General features: G+C 41.2%; 1 protein-coding gene and 1 pseudogene across 3 annotated transcripts in view; both read right to left on the bottom strand.

The window, feature by feature from the left end:
• The window catches only part of CDK6 (cyclin dependent kinase 6), a 227,627-nt gene that overhangs the window by 36,582 nt on the left and 175,162 nt on the right, over window positions 1–15,883 (bottom strand). The window lies entirely within an intron of this gene.
• Window positions 1,456–2,581, bottom strand: LOC112319897 (rRNA-processing protein FCF1 homolog pseudogene; annotated as a pseudogene).

The following is a 15,883-nucleotide window of genomic DNA, read 5'->3' as shown; positions in this document are numbered from 1 at the left end:
AATAAAAATCCAGTTATATGCTGCCATATCTATAAACTTATGGTCTTAGAAAAAGATAAATACAGAGACAACCATTTTTTTAAAAAGCTTTGTGGGATTATTTCTTATATACCTGAGCCATGTGGCCACAGCGGGCTGTTAGGTTACATGAGGTCTCACACACTTAACAAAACTGAAGATTTAAATGTCAGCTTACCATCATACTCAAAAACTGCTTCTGTGTTCAGAAAGTACCTTAGTCATATTTTAGTGATTTTTAAGTTTTTTATTTATTGATTTTACAGAGAGAGAGAGACAGAGAGAGACAGAGAGAGAGAGACGGAGACGGAGACATCTATTTGCTGTTCAACTTACTGGTACATTCATCAGTTGCTTCTTGTATGTGCCCTGACCAGAGGTTGAACCTGGTCGTGTCTTAGATATTAAGTAAATGAATGTTTACTTTCTAATAAAAAGGATAATTACTTCCTGACCATCTATGCCTCAAATCATCACTGGCCGGCTTGGCATTGTAACTGAAGGACACATTTTCCTTGAAAATGAAACTTAGCTTCTTTCAACCTATAAAAGAATTTCTGACCACTTATGGCTAGATTAACACTCTGAAAGAAAGTTTAAGGAAATACATAAGAACACTTACTCTTAAAGTCATTATTTTAAAGAAATTATGTTGATAAAAAACCAGTGTAACCAAAAAATGTCGAGTAGGTAACTTTTCTTCAACATCTACAGCTATTAATGATAACAGATGAAATTCATCAACTATTTCTAACAGGATAGGGGCTGCTTTATTCTACACATGTCATCTTATTTAATTCTAACAACACTCTGCTAGGTAAGTATCGTTTTCTTCATTTTAAAAGCAGGAACTGAGGCTTAGGGAAGTTAAGATCAAATGTCAAATTATAACACTCTAACATCTACTAGTAATAAGCAGTGAACAGTGTATCCCAATGGTACACGCTGAAGGTGATGGGTGATAATCTATTTTGCGAAAGCAGACAAAAAGTAGGGTTCAAATACATTTTAAAATTTGGATTATGTTCATCTCAGCTAATTAATTAAATCACTTTAAAGCTTACAAAGCATTATGGGTGAAAGTATTTAACATATTTCAAATAATATATTGGTGGAATTTGGTAATAATACACATTGTATACTTTGCTCATAAAATGTATTTTCAGATATTTGTAGCTTAAGCACATAACTTACACATATTTTATTTATTTACTTTTTCTGTGAGCAGTCATCTGATTTGTAAAAAGATATAACATTTTAAAATGATACAAAATACCATTTTCAAAACATCAAAAAGTGAGTGTATTTAAGCATACTGAGCTCATAACAGAGCAAATGGGTGGGTGAGTGGAGCAATAACTCATTCTGCAGCATGTTTAGGAAACTGGCAACAGAGAAAGTTGGTTGAAGGAAAGCAGAGAACTTTGTCTTTTAGTATTAGATCCGAGGGGCTCCACAATCATGTGGCATCCGATCAGTGTTGCACCTGTGGTTAGAAATGTACATGATGGGAGCTCCAGGGATCTTCCTGATTCTTGGTTTAAGGTCTTGGTCAACTGTGGCCACAATGCAACACTTGTGCTGAGTTACTCTCTGTACTAAGCAGTCATCCGCATAGGTTCCTTTGTGTGTGCATGGTAATTGCTCAAGTCTTGGCTCCTTGGCGATCTTTATAAAGCCATTGATTCTTCTGCCCCAATTTCTCAGTTTCAGCCATTACACAGTCAGTTATACGAGGGATGCACTTGGCATAGAGACAGCCCATCACTATCTGCACTAAGTACAGTTTAGCCTTAATGGGAAACTCGATAAAGTTGGCATCAACCAGGATGTGGTAACTCGGGCCCCAGCTGTGTGTTATATTGGAGGAATAAAAGCAGGAAGGGTATCGGGGGACTTCTCTTTCTTTGAGTGCACTGGGATTCTTCTTTTCTTTCTTTTTAGGCTTTAATCTATCCTTTTCTTTAAGCCTCTGATCTCTCAGACTAAGCATTTGCTTCATGGTCGCATACTTCCTTGTTCTCTTTTGCTTCCCCATGTTCACCCGCACTCTTGTTTCTTCTGGAATCACCGCAGGCGCGACGCTTTTGCCAACTTACATGTACTTTAGATGACTTTGCTTTGGCATACTAAGTCTAAAGACATTTAAATTTAAATTTGATATGGTGACTGAACTGTTCTTCTTTACTAATTTACATATACATTTAGTATACCTTGGGTTTGTTACTATTTTATTAGCATCGTACTGTTTTTTAAATAAATGACTTATTTCAAAAGATAATCCTGGCACCTGAAGTAGGAAGGCCTTGGGAGCAGGAAAGTCTGCAGGCTGAGCCTGGAGCAGTCGAGCAACATGATCACGCCAATCCCACGGCCCATCACGGAACAACGTTTCACTGTCTCGTGTTTAACTGATCCACTCATTTGAGGCTGAGCTTTCCTGGTACCTTTCCCCACTTGTTTGGGAGTTCTGCCAATGCCCAGATAGAAGGACGCTTCAGAGCAAATGTGGGGTTTGCCTCACTGAGTCCTGCTTTGTAAGGCTTGAGCCCGGACAGGCAGCAGGACAACACACCCTGTGTGGACCTCCAGGCTGGGCACGGACCCCAGTCCGGCTCTGCCATCGATCAGCAATGACCCGCAAGGGCTTTGATAGCTGCGCCTCAGTTTCCTTAGTCTATCCTTGCATGCCCCAAGGAATATCATCTACACACTAAATTATAATAAAAATGCCCACAAAGTAAATAGGTTTTCTATGCCAGTGCCTGAAAATGTCTTACAATCCTAGACTTAACCAGCTATTGGAAACCGATGATATGCAGAAAACTATAAACTTTTGCTTTTAAACCAGAACCCTGTATTTAATCCACTCTAAGATGCTATACAGTCAATTATAATTTATATCTGATTCCAGAAATAATCATGAAATAAGGTACATCTTTGAAATACTGAGATATGGTAGAACAGCTGGCAAAATAGCCATTTCCTACTGGGAGGCAGTGAAATGCTTCAGTGCCCTGTGCTCAGAACCTCCTTGATGTCACTCTGGAACTTATGTCTTCTTTCCCTTATAGATACATTTAACTTTTCAGTTCACTGAATACAGATTGACTTCAGGTTTTTTTCTTTTGAAAGTATAAAATAAACACCTGGGAGCTTTGGTGAACACACATGGAGGGCTGCCAGTTTCAAGTTCTTGAGATAGAAACACAAATTGGACTTCTGGTCAAGATGAAGCCCTAGGTAAACACGGCTCGCCTCCTCATACGACCAAAGCAAAACTTACAACTAGACTATAGAACACATATCACCCAGAATCATCAGAAAATCGAACTGTATGGAAGTCTGACAACCAAGGAATTAAAGAAGCCATATTCGCCCAGAAGGACAGGAGGGGCGGAGATGCGGAGACACATAGAAGAGGGGTCCTACAACCACATGTGGTGGATAAAAATCAGGAGGGATACCTCGATACAAGGGATCCCAGCCCCACACCAGACCACCCAGCCCAGGGTTCCAGTGCCAGGAAGATAAGTCTCCATACTTCTGGCTGTAAAAACCAGTGGGAGTGGAGGCAGCAGAAGAAATACAGGATTCTCAAGAGTTTCCTCTTAAAGGGCCTGCAACAGACTTAGGGCTTATGCAGACTCACTCCCTTTGGGCTTGAGCACCAGGGCAGCAGCTGGAAAGGTGCCAGCGGCATATGGGGAGACACTGAAGTGTCTCAAAACAGGGTGAGTGCCAGGGGACAGCTTCCTCTGGGACAAAACTCCAGAGGCCAGGCAGCAGCATTGTTCCCTTTCTGAGCCCTCTCCCACACAGAGCCACAGAGCAGTGACACCATATGTGAGACTCCATCAACCTGGTTCACACAGTTGCCCCACCCTGGAGATTACCTAAGGCTCTACCCCATCCAACTTACTCGTGCACTTTTCTACAATAGGCCATGCTACTAAGACAGGGAGTCAAAGCAGCTCTACCTAATACATAGAAAAAAACACAGGGAGGCTGCGGAAAGGAGGAGACAAAAAAATATGGCCCAAATGAAAGAACAAAGTTCTTCTCCAGAAAGAAGAACTAAACAAAATGGAGATAAGCAATCTATCAGATACAGAGTTTAAAACACTGGTTATTAGGATGCTCAAGGAACTCATTGGGTATTTCAACAGCATAAAAATGACCTAAGCAGAAATAAAGGTTACACTAAGTGAAATAAAGAGAAATTTACAGGGAACCAACAGTGGAGTGGATGAAGCCGAGAATCAACGACTTGGAACATGAGGAGGCAAAAAACAACCAATCAGAACAACTAGAAGAAAAAGGAATCCAAAAAAAAAATGAGGAGAGGCTAAGGAGCCTCTAGGATAACTTCAAACATACCAACATTCAAATCGTAGGGGTGCTGGAAGGAGAAGAGAAAGAGCAAGGAATTGAAAACCTATTTGAAAAAATAATGAAAGAAAACTTCCCTAATTTGGTGAAGGAAATAGAAATACAAGTCCAGGAAGCACAGAGAGTCCCAAACAAGATGGACCCAAAGAGGACCACAGCAAGACACATCATAATTAAAATGCCAAAGGTGAGAGAATCTTAAAAGCAGCAAGAGAAAAGCAAATAATTAGCTACAAAGGAGTTCCCATAAGACTGTCAGCTGACTTCTTAAAAGAAACTTTGCAGGCTAGAAGGGACTGGCAAGAAGCATTCAAAGTGAGGAAAAGCAAGGACCTACAACCTAGATTACTCTATCCAGCAAAGCTGTCATTTTGAATGGAAGGGCAGATAAAGTACTTCCTAGACAAGGTAAAGCTAAAGGAGTTCATCATCACCAAGCCCTTATTATATAAAATGTTAATGGGACTTATTTAAGAAAAAGAAGAAGGTCAAAACTATGACCAGTAAAATGGCAATAAATTCACAACTATCCCCAACTGAATCTAAAAAGCAAACTAAGCAAACAAGCAGAAACGGAATCACAGATATGGAGATCATTTGGAGGGTTATCAGTTGAGAGGAGGAAGGGAGAGAATGGGGGAAAAGGTGCAGGGATTAAGAAGTACAAATTGCTAGGTACAGAATAGACAGGGGCAGTATGTTCTTAATATACTGTTAAGAACAGTATAGGAAATGGAGAAGCCAAAGAACCTATAGGCATGACCCATGGACATGAATTAAGGGAGGAGATTGCTGGAGGGAATAGAGGTAGAAGACAGAGGAGGGCAAAGGGGGAAAAACTGGGACAACTGTAATAGCATAATCAATAAAAATATATTTAAAAAAGAAATTGACAACAGTATTGAAGAACTACCTTTCATAAAGATTTCAAGCTCAAAAAACAAAACAAAACAAAAACCAAACAAAAAATAAAGAACAACTGCCCCCACCCCCAGCAAATTGGAGACCTTGATTGCTAAGCACATCTCAGTTACAATACAAATTTCTTGATAACTGATGAATGGTGGCAACATTATTGAACATTTGTTCTGGAAAATTCAGTAAAGAGGATTATGGGGTAAACTCTTTTGACATGTCTGGTGACTGAACCCCCAGCTTCCTTTGTGTAGTAATAATGGTCTGAGAAGCATGGTAGGAAGCTGAAAGAAAAAACTTCGCTTCGGTTCAACTGCAGTCATTCTCTTCCCCTAGGAAAAGCTTTCTTGCTCAGCAGTATTACTGGAGAGCTCGAGTTTGGTACTTAAAGGCTTCCTGTTCTCACTGGAAAATTGGAGTCAATGGCTGAGGCACCACCACACTAGCCTCATCCCTAACGTTCACATCAGACTGTGCAGGCTAAACCGCCTTGTACAATTTCCTTTGTCTCCCCCTCCCTTTCTGTAACTTTTTTTTGTTGTTGTCTCGTTGTTATGGGTAGTGACAGTTTCTGGTTTCTTTCGTTTATCAACGGTTTCCTTTACCACAGCCTCTATTCCTCCCGCTGGAAGCCTGGCACGATTGGAAGCTGGAAGAAAAACCACAACTGAATAGCCTGGCACTTACTTTAACAGTCATTTCCAACCACAGATTAATACTATTACTGGATTTGACTAACGGCCCTCAATCAGCCCAACTGTCATCACTTGAGAACATATGAGGCAGTGAAAGCCAAAGGGGAAAATATAAGCAAATCCAAATCATGGTACAATTTTCTGATTTCTCATCTTTTGAATGCAAAGATACCTCTCTGAATATCCTCTTCTTGGTTTTCCTCAATAATCTTTGTAATGTATGGACCAGGAGATAATATCCCCCTGCTTCAACTAGGTGGAGGCTTAAGTCAGCCGCTAGGGGTTGCCCCAGGCCCCAGTCAGTGTAGGAGGGCAAACAGCTCAGACGCGTGTGGAGCGTGCACGTGTCCTGCACCTTGTCCCATTCCTCTTTGGAAACTGCATTGGGTGCTGGCGTTGAAGCATGCTAAGAACCCAGCACCAAAGTCCAAGTGGAGGAGGCCCTGTTGGAGGCCCTGTGTTGTTAACAGTGGTGTTCAGTGCTAGCCTATTTCACGAAGGAACCAGGCTTTCCTCTTCCTCATTTATGTTGACAGGGCAGACTCCTAACTCTGGGTGTTTTACAGACATTAATCTCAATCTTCCTCCTTAAAACTGTAGTGAAAGGCATTTGTTCAATACACTACCGGTGGGAAAACAGAGTAGAAAAACTCTTCCTACAGGGCAATTTAAGTCCATCTATCAAAGGCTTTAGGGCTTTGAATATTCTTTACCTCCCTAGTCCACTTCCAGAAATGAGTCCTAAGGACTGTGCTCCTAAGTAGTTGTGGGGATGGAGAACTTTGTTACAGGGATATGCATTGCAATCTTGCTTTAAAAATCCTTGCAAATTTCATTAATTCAATAAATATTTACGACGCCTATTATGAACTGGAAAATATTAAATACAAATAAATAAGACCACGATATATTTTTATAGGAGAAAAGCAGGTTACAAAAAAGCATGAGCTCATTTTTATACGAAAATCAAAACAACATAAAGCATAGGAAATACAGCCAAAAGAAACTAGTTAAGACATTAATAATGGTCATCTCCTGGTCATTGGCTTGTTGCTTATTTCCCTTTCTTCTTTTTTCTTACCATTTTCTTTTTTTAAAAAAAAGAAGTATCTTACAGAGAGCTATTCTGAGATTAAATAAATCTCCTGATCTGTAGGAAATATTCACACATAATTTTAGCACCCACGGATGATTTTTTAACATTATCTTTCATTCTATGTTTATTCTTGGCATTCTACTATAAGAAGGAGCTTTCTCTTCTCTCCTCTTTATCTTTATAAATCAGTATGGACTCATGGATTTTTATTTTATCAAATGGGTTATAATCCATTACTATAATTATGTATTTTGATGCTCAAATTATCTCAGATTTGCTTAGCAGCCCCTTCAAACTAAATTCTGTACTCTTTTGATAAGTTCCCATTACTACATTTTTAAAACATTTTCTTACTTGCTCTAGACTTGTCTTAAACTCTTTGCTCATATTTTTAAAAATATCCTATAATAACTATGTATTACTTTTGTTAAGTGAAAATCTTCCTAATACATCCTAATACATACTATTTTATTTTATTTTTAAAGATTTTATGTATTTATTTTTAGAGAGTGGGAAAGGGAGGGAGAAAGAGAGGGAGAGAAACATCAGTCAGTTACCTCTCATATGTGCCCCCACGGGGGACCGAGCCCACAGCCAAGGCATGTGCCCCGCCTGACTAGGATTTGAACCAGTGACCTTTTGCTTTGCAGGATGATGCCCAACCAACTGAGCCACACTGGTCAGGGCTACATACGATTTTAAAGTAAATCTCATTTAAAGTGTAAGGTTTATGAATAAATTGTAAAATTTAAAAAATCCAGATTGCTGACCCTACTTGGCTCAGAAATATTAAAACAAATGGAGCTCCTCTGTGAGTGCCAACTGAGATGGGAGAGAGGGGCATCTGCCTTACAAATCTGTGTGAAAGGCAGTTATGTCCAGTAAGATCATTAAATGCATGTCACTGCTCTCTTCTTGATTGAAACCAGTGAGCCAGCCACACAAACCCAGATATGGAAGGGAACAGTTAAAGTACATTCTGTTCAATTGCTGTCTCATAGCCAAATGTGTCCTGTTTCCCCCTCTCAGAAAACTGCACAGAAGAATGGTGATACAAAATCATTTTCATCTGTGATTGAGTTTCTTCCTGCTGACTGTTTGGAGTTTCCCTATGAGCTGGTATGAGGCACTTCTTCCTGTGGCTCAGAGCAAGACTCTGCAAGAGTCAACACAGAGTGGGGACTGTATTCCTGGTTCTGTAAGGTCCTAGGGAAAACAGAACAGGAGCCCTTCATTTGTCCTGGAGTTAGTGGACCCCTCGCCCCACAGTGCCCTGCCTGGTGTCTCTAGCTTATTAGATGACTTCACTGAAGCTCACTGTATGCTCTGCCTCTTGGCCAGACAGACTCTAGGATCAGTTCTAGCCTTTGTGGCGACTGTGGTGGGGTGGAGGGGAAGAGACATAGGGAGCTCTGCGACGATTAGTCATTACTTAAGTGTTGAGTCATTTGACCATACCGCCCAGTCGACTGTGACCTAAGTTCATAATTTGTGCTCTAGGCATAAGGTTCTGCCTAGAATCCCAGTACTCCAAGTCAGATGCTTTTTGACTCTGCATTCTCCTAATGCCTGCTATTACCTCTGACAAAAAGCCACCCCTCCTCCTGCTCTAGAAAAATGATGCACCGCAGCACTTTAACAATGTGAACAATAACGGTGGCTCAGTTTTACTAAGCATATGCAATGCAAATGCAAAGCTTGGTGCTTTACATATGCTGTTTTATTTAAACTCAGATGCACACAAAGTGGGAGAGCTATATTAATGCCCTCCTTTTACGGTTCAGCCAACTAAAGTTGAGAAATGGTTAATAATGAGTCATCATTACCCAGCTAAGAAGTGAGGGAGCCAGAAGTAGGTGCCTCAAAGCCAGTTCTTGCGACCACTTCACTGTATTACGTCTTTCAGATATGACTATGGAACTGTTAATGAACTTGAGACTTTGACTGAACAAAAATTCCAGTTCTTAAAAGAAAAATTAATGAATGGAAACCACCCTGGTAAGCTGATATTGAGGCCAAGGAATGTTCTTTAGCTGAATCTAAGAAAAGAGAGGTGATCCCAAGGAACCGCAAGTCTATCAGAACACAGAACAAGTTTGCCATACAGCACCTCAGTAGTTCATCCATCCTTTCAGCACACCTGGGGTTTGTGATCTCGTCACTGTGCAGACTGCAGGGAATGCAGAAGTGATAGGGCTGAGGAGGTCCCTGACCTTGTACGGCTTACAGTTACATAGAGAAAAAGAAGAACAACTGCTAAATAAGTGTGAGTGTTATGCAGAAAATAAGATGCCCTGGTGAAGAATAAAATGGAGTGGTCAGAAAAAGCCTCTCTAAGGAGGGAACACTTAAACAAAAGGAAGACACAGAAGAGGCAGGGCTGATGAGGTCTATTCACTTCTTTTTCATCTTTGGTAATAGCTGGAATTTGAGTACTTTTTTTTAAAATACGCATCGGAGGACATGCTTATTGATTTTAGAGACAGGGGAAGGGAGGGATAAAGAGATGGTAGAAACATCAATGTGAGAGAGAAATATCCATCAGTTGCCTCTCAAACGAGCTCTGACTGGGGTCTGAACCTGCAACCTAGGTATGTGCCATGACTGGGAATTGAACCCACGACTTTTCGGTTTATGGGACGATGCTCCAACCAAATGAGCCATACCACCCAGGGCTGAATTTGAGTACTTTTCAAGGGTGCTTTACAACTTGGGCTCTGTTAAGCAGGTCAACCACTCACTACTTTACAATCCATGTGCATTTTCACTAATGCTTTCTCCACTCAGTTCAACACAAATATGACATGAACGCGATTTTACTATTCCGTCTAAGACTGCCCTAATTAAAAAAAACAAAACAAAACCAGAAAGTCACTTCAGAATCAGGGATAAGAGGAAAAAGCTCTTTGTGTTCTGTAGAGGTCATCCAAGTGTACCACTTGTCTTTTCCCCCACAGAACAGCTTTATCAGCTTTAGTAAAGATGATGAAAGAAAAGAAATGGGCCCAGAGGGAGAGTGAAACTAGCTGTTCACGTGGGCCCTTAGAGGGAGAGTGAAAGGCAGAAGCAAATTTGGGTCCAAATTTTTTTCTATGAATGCTGTCCGTGCAGTGGTCAGACGTGGTACTCAACCCCAGAGGCCTCTGAACCAACACTGGTGAGTTCTGACACAGTTTATATTTCTGAAAATGATAATTTCATTACCTCACAAGTAGAGATTTTGGAGAGTCTGCTGGAATCAACAGCACGGAAGGCCTGGGGCCTTCTTCACTGGTCTAACCACACATTCTCTAGGGGAAGGCGAGCTCCCTAAGGACATGTGGGGCTGGGACCCGACACCAGGTATAGCCAAGAAGAGAATATTTTTGATGTGTAGAGAATTGAAATCATGTTATTGATCATGTAGAGACATTAAATCATAAATGAAATCATAAATCATGTAGAGAAATGAAATCAGGTTATTCCCTTATGTCCAAAGACTGCAACAAAACTGTTGTGTATTCTCTTCATGGAGCAATTTGATGTTCTGAGGCCCTCTACTCCCAGGCTTCCAGCAGTCTATTTTTTTCTTCATCATAATATTTCCTCTAACTACTGAATAATTAACCCTAATGACTAATCTCATCTCACAGGAAAAAGGCTTGTGAAATCAGCTCCTGATGCATATAGTAAGTGCAAAAGGACACATTAAGTAATGTGTACAGTCTGAAAAGGCCAAAATTTCTTTCCTGAGGCCTGGTCTGCCCTGAAAAGAGGGAATAAAGCCAGTACGCTAATGAGTGGGGCAGCCACTTTGTTGTTTCACAACCATCCAGGCCCAGAGGTTTCTTCTTTGCACACAGAAGTGACAGGGAACAGCATGCTCTCCTGCTCTCCTTTGTCTGCTAGTGGAACCCCACACCAACTGACCGAAGCTGTCACCACCCGGGGCTGCCAATGTGGGCCTCCAGATCGGGAGGCCACAGGGTCAGATGTGTGGCCTGGCGTTGGGCCGCCACCCTGCTGCATATCCAAAGAGGCCAGCAGCCAGGGAGAGCCCTCTCTGTCATAGCTTGGCCACCTGTCTGCGAGGGAAGACAAATCCCATTTCATGAGTTTTGGCACAGTAAGCAAACTGTCCAACCCCGTACCCAAAAGCACTTGAGCGGTAGAAGGGAAAGAGGAGAAAAGTGCAGACCCCAAGTGTGGATATAGAAGTGGATTTCTTTGGGGATGAGCCTTCTGGCTAATTTGGTTTGGATTCTACGGTGTTTGCACCCAAGCTTTCATCAGTCTTAAGCTGTATTTCTCAGGCTTTTAAGATAATTCTCTTAATGAAGTAATGCCATGCCAAAGCAGTGGCATCACAGGGCTTTGCCCTTTCCTGCTTTTTATATGCCATCGAAACCTTCATTCCCTAACACACTCATACAGGAAAAAAGATGAGGCTTATCTTATTTTTAAGCTATTGTGTTACCAGCATTTCAATGGCACAAGAAGATAAGTACATGCTTGCAAAATAAGGCCTGACCCAAAGCTCACCTGAGAGGCAGTTTGTATCTTGCTGAGAGCACATGATAATAAGATTTCAGACTCATTAGAAATCGAAGTTCAATCCAGAAGTGTGCTTGTACAACGCAGGGAGGGTTCCTGAATCCACCGTCACAAACAGGATTTCCTACAGTGGTCTTAGGGCAAGGAGGCTTCGTTCTAACTTGGGCCTTGCCATCTGGGTAGCCCTGCTGCTCCTCCCCTACTGTAAACAGGTGGTTGGAGGGGACGGGCAACTCTCCTTCCCATTGTTTCTCAGGCCTCTCACTTCCCTTTCATCTCTGGTAATAGCTGGAATTTATGGGAACCCTGGATGAACTTCTGAGTCCTTTCTTCAGAGTTTATTTGCTTCGTGGACACTCCTTAGAAGGGCTCCATCTTTTGGTCTCCCTCATCCCAGCCACGAGTGGCCAAAGGTGTGGCACTATCACTCTACACTGTTAAACTGAATGGAAAAAGAGTCACAAAGACTTGTGTGCAGTTCTTATAGTCCGACACTGATTGTGCATAAAACACTACTTCCCAATATATACTTTCCACTCCAGCCAGGTATTGCTTTTCCAAGATTACATAGCTATTTCTATGGCTTACCTCATAAAGTTCTTGTTAGAAACCCAATCAAGTATCTCCAAAATTCAGCTCAGGACTAACTTCATGACTTTCTGTTATTCTAGTCCAGTTTGGAGTAATGCTGAAATTTTCTAAGCTCTTGTAGTATTTAAATCTGTACCACACAGTTTAGCACTTCCATATGCAGAGTCTAACACCACTTGCTAATTATTACCTGCTAGCTCATCACGTCCAGTTTTCATAATTGCTCACGCAGGATACAACCTCCTGAGGGCCTGGCCACAGACCTTGGTGAGAAGTGGCCTTTCATTTCTTTGCTATCTCCCCCAGTATCCAGAATGATCTTAACCAATTGGTAGGTTTTTCAAAGGATATTTGAAAAACCATAGGAGCTCCTGGTTTCAGTCAGGTTAATTTCCTATGATGCAAGTGTGTTGAATCTGTAAGTGTAAACATTGGAGTGCTCTGAAGGAATAATGCTAGGATTAGCATTATTTAATATGTTTATTTCATTTTGGTTAGTAAAATGATGTAACATTTCTAAATGTAAAATTAAGTGCTTTCTGAGAAAATAAAATTAAAAAAAACTTCACTGAAGAAAGACTTCTGAGATTGTGTCAATAGGGAGAAATATGGCAAAACTGTTTTTGAGGAAGGCAAAGGCCAAATAATGCATTTGGCCCATTTTGTGCCAAAGCTACTCAAAGTGATAGGCTCTGAGCTACAGGCTGCAACGTGTTCATTCATTCATTACTTGTTTACTCAGTGCCCACTTATGCTGTGCTCTGTTGGATACTAGGTACACAGTGTTGAGCAAAATAAGGATGGTCCATAGCTTCATGAGTAATGGGACCAAAAGGTTTTAAAATAGAAAATACTATAGTAATAAACATGTAATTGCAAACTGTGGTTACGTGCCATGAAGGAAAAGAACAAAGTGCCACTGCAGTGAATATCGGGGAGTTATGATATTATTTTGGGTTAGAGAAGGCCTCTTCAAGGAAATCCATTTAAGATGATATTTGAAAGGTGCGATGGAGCAGCCAGGAGGTGAACTGGGGGGTGGGTGGGGAATGTTTCAGGCAAAGGACTCCGGGAATCTCTGTGGGAAGTCTCTTGAAGGCACCGATATAATTGCTGTGTCTGCAGGGCAAAGCCAATATACTTACAAATCCCAAGAGAAAGAACATAGGAAATTTGTTCACCCCTTCAACGAATATTTATTGAATGCAGACTATGTCCCAGATATGGTTCCATGCATATCCAAATAAACAAAGCAAATGCCCCTGCCTCTGTGAAGTTTTATGTTTTGCGACAAGACATAAAAGCATTAAATTATATTCATCTAAATATTGCAGGTCTGGCGTCAGACCTTAGTATGCACATGATGAAGCTAGAGGAAGTGACAGTGATGTAAAGGATGCAGGGGACAGCTGCTCCAGTTTTTCACGGGTACCTTGTATTTTTGCACATGTAGTGAGTAGAGGCACTGATGGCTTTTGACCTGGACTAGACATTTTCAAGGGAACAGCCTTGGGTGATAGAGACAGTGCCTCCCTCTAGAGTCTCAGCATGCTTGTTTACTCTTCAACATCATAATGCCTCCTGTTGGGGCAAAGGTCAGGTGGACATACTGCTCATTATACAAGAGTCAGGTTCCCCAAGCTTGGGATTTGTTTTCTGTAAGAAACCTGTTGCATGTGTAGGTGTCCCATGGCCCTCTTCTCGTTTCCCTACTGGAACTGGGGATCTGGGAACTGGAGCGCATGCCGACACTCTAGCTAGTACTATTGCCACAAGTCCTGTCTCTAACCCAGGGGTCTCGTGTCTTCTTGCATCTGTGAAGCTGCGGCAGGCTAATTTGTTAGCTTGCAAGTAGGGTAAAATCTCAGATCCCTCACAGTTCCTGGAATCAGTCCACTGACATATGGAAGGATGGAAAGTTTTTAGTTTAGAAAGACAAAACCCAAGAAGGAGATAAGGCTCAAGTCTATAAAATCAGTAACAGGAAACTTGGCTGTGTTCACCAATGCTGAATATCAAATCAAGGGGTCTAATATTTGGGAGAGGTAAATTTAGGGTAAGACAAAGGAATTTCTTCATATGGAGGATACCAACCTTATCCATCTCAATAAACGGTGCTGACTGTAAGTAGAAATTGTTTTTAACTCAAGATGGATAAAAGACTTAAATACAAGTTGTGACACCATAAAAGTCCTAGAGGAGAACGTAAGCTGGAAAATCTCAGATATCCCACGCAGCAATATTTTTACCGATACATCCTCTAGGGCAAGGGATATAGAGGAAAGGATAAACAAATGAGACTATATCAAATTCAAAAGCTTCTGCATGGCTAAAGAAAACATGAACAAAATGAAGAGGGAACAAACTGTATGGGAAAACATATTTGCTCATGATACCTTGGACAAGGGTTCAATCTCCAAAATGTATAAAGAACTCATAGGACTTTACGCCAGGAAGATAAACAATCCAATTAAAAAATGGACAAAGGACCTGAACGGACACTTCTCCAAGGAGGACATAAAGAGGGCCCTGAGAAATATGAAAGGATGCTCAGCATCAGTAGCCATCAGAGAGATGCAAATTAAAACCACAATGAGATACCACTTCACACCGGTCAGTATGGCCAACATTAACAAATCAACAAACAATGAGTGCTGGTGGGGTTGTGGAGAACCTTAGTGCACTGTTGGTGGGAATGCAGACTGGTGCAGCCACTGTGGAAAACAGTATGGAATTACCTCAAAAAACTAAAGATGGAACTGCCTTTTGATCCAGTGATCCCACTGCTGGGATTGTACTCTAAGAATCCTGAATCACCAATTCAAAAGAACCTATGCACACTAATGTTCATAGCAGTGTTATTTCCAATAGCCAAGTGCTGGAAACAACCTAACTGCCCATCAGTAAATGAGTGGATCATAAAACTATGGTACATTTACACTATGGCATACTATGCAGCAGAATGAAGGAACTCCTATCCTTCACAATAGCATGGATGGAACTGGAGAAATAAGCCAGGCGGTGAAAGAAAAATACCGTATGATCTCACCTATAAGTGGAACCTAATCAACAAACAAACAAGCAAGCAAAATATAACCAGAGACATTGCAATAAAGAACAAACTGACAGTAATCAGAGGGGAGAGGGAGGGTGATATTGGGGGAAAGCAGGGAGGGGAAGGGGCAAGTCAAAGAACACAAACTGAGGACTCATGGGCATGGACAAAGGGGTGGGGTTGACTGTTGGGGGGGTGGGGCAGGGGAGAGCAATGGGGAAAAAGGTGGGACAACTGTAACTGAACAACAATAAAAAAAAAGAAATTGTTTTTAAAAAGGCCTCACTAAAGTTGTGGATGACAAACCTAGAATGCCCAATTCAACACGTAGTTAAACGAATGACTCGGTCTTTGCCAAGCTGGAGGATCACGTCCTCTACAACATGATCCGCATTATCTCTGTCAGAGGACTATTGGGAGACGTCACTAATCTGACCAGGACCATTTCTAATTTGTAAAATAAGAATTGGACTCTGCTTTATCTAAGTCTAACCTGCACACACAAAGACATATGTTTGGAATCTATACCTGTAAAATTTCCTTTAGAACAAGTTATAATTCATAAAAATATTAATTCATAAACATGAA

Source organism: Desmodus rotundus, chromosome 6 (genome assembly GCF_022682495.2).
Source record: "Desmodus rotundus isolate HL8 chromosome 6, HLdesRot8A.1, whole genome shotgun sequence".
In the NCBI taxonomy this organism is placed as follows: domain Eukaryota; kingdom Metazoa; phylum Chordata; class Mammalia; order Chiroptera; family Phyllostomidae; genus Desmodus; species Desmodus rotundus.
This window is presented reverse-complemented; position numbering and strand designations above follow the sequence as displayed.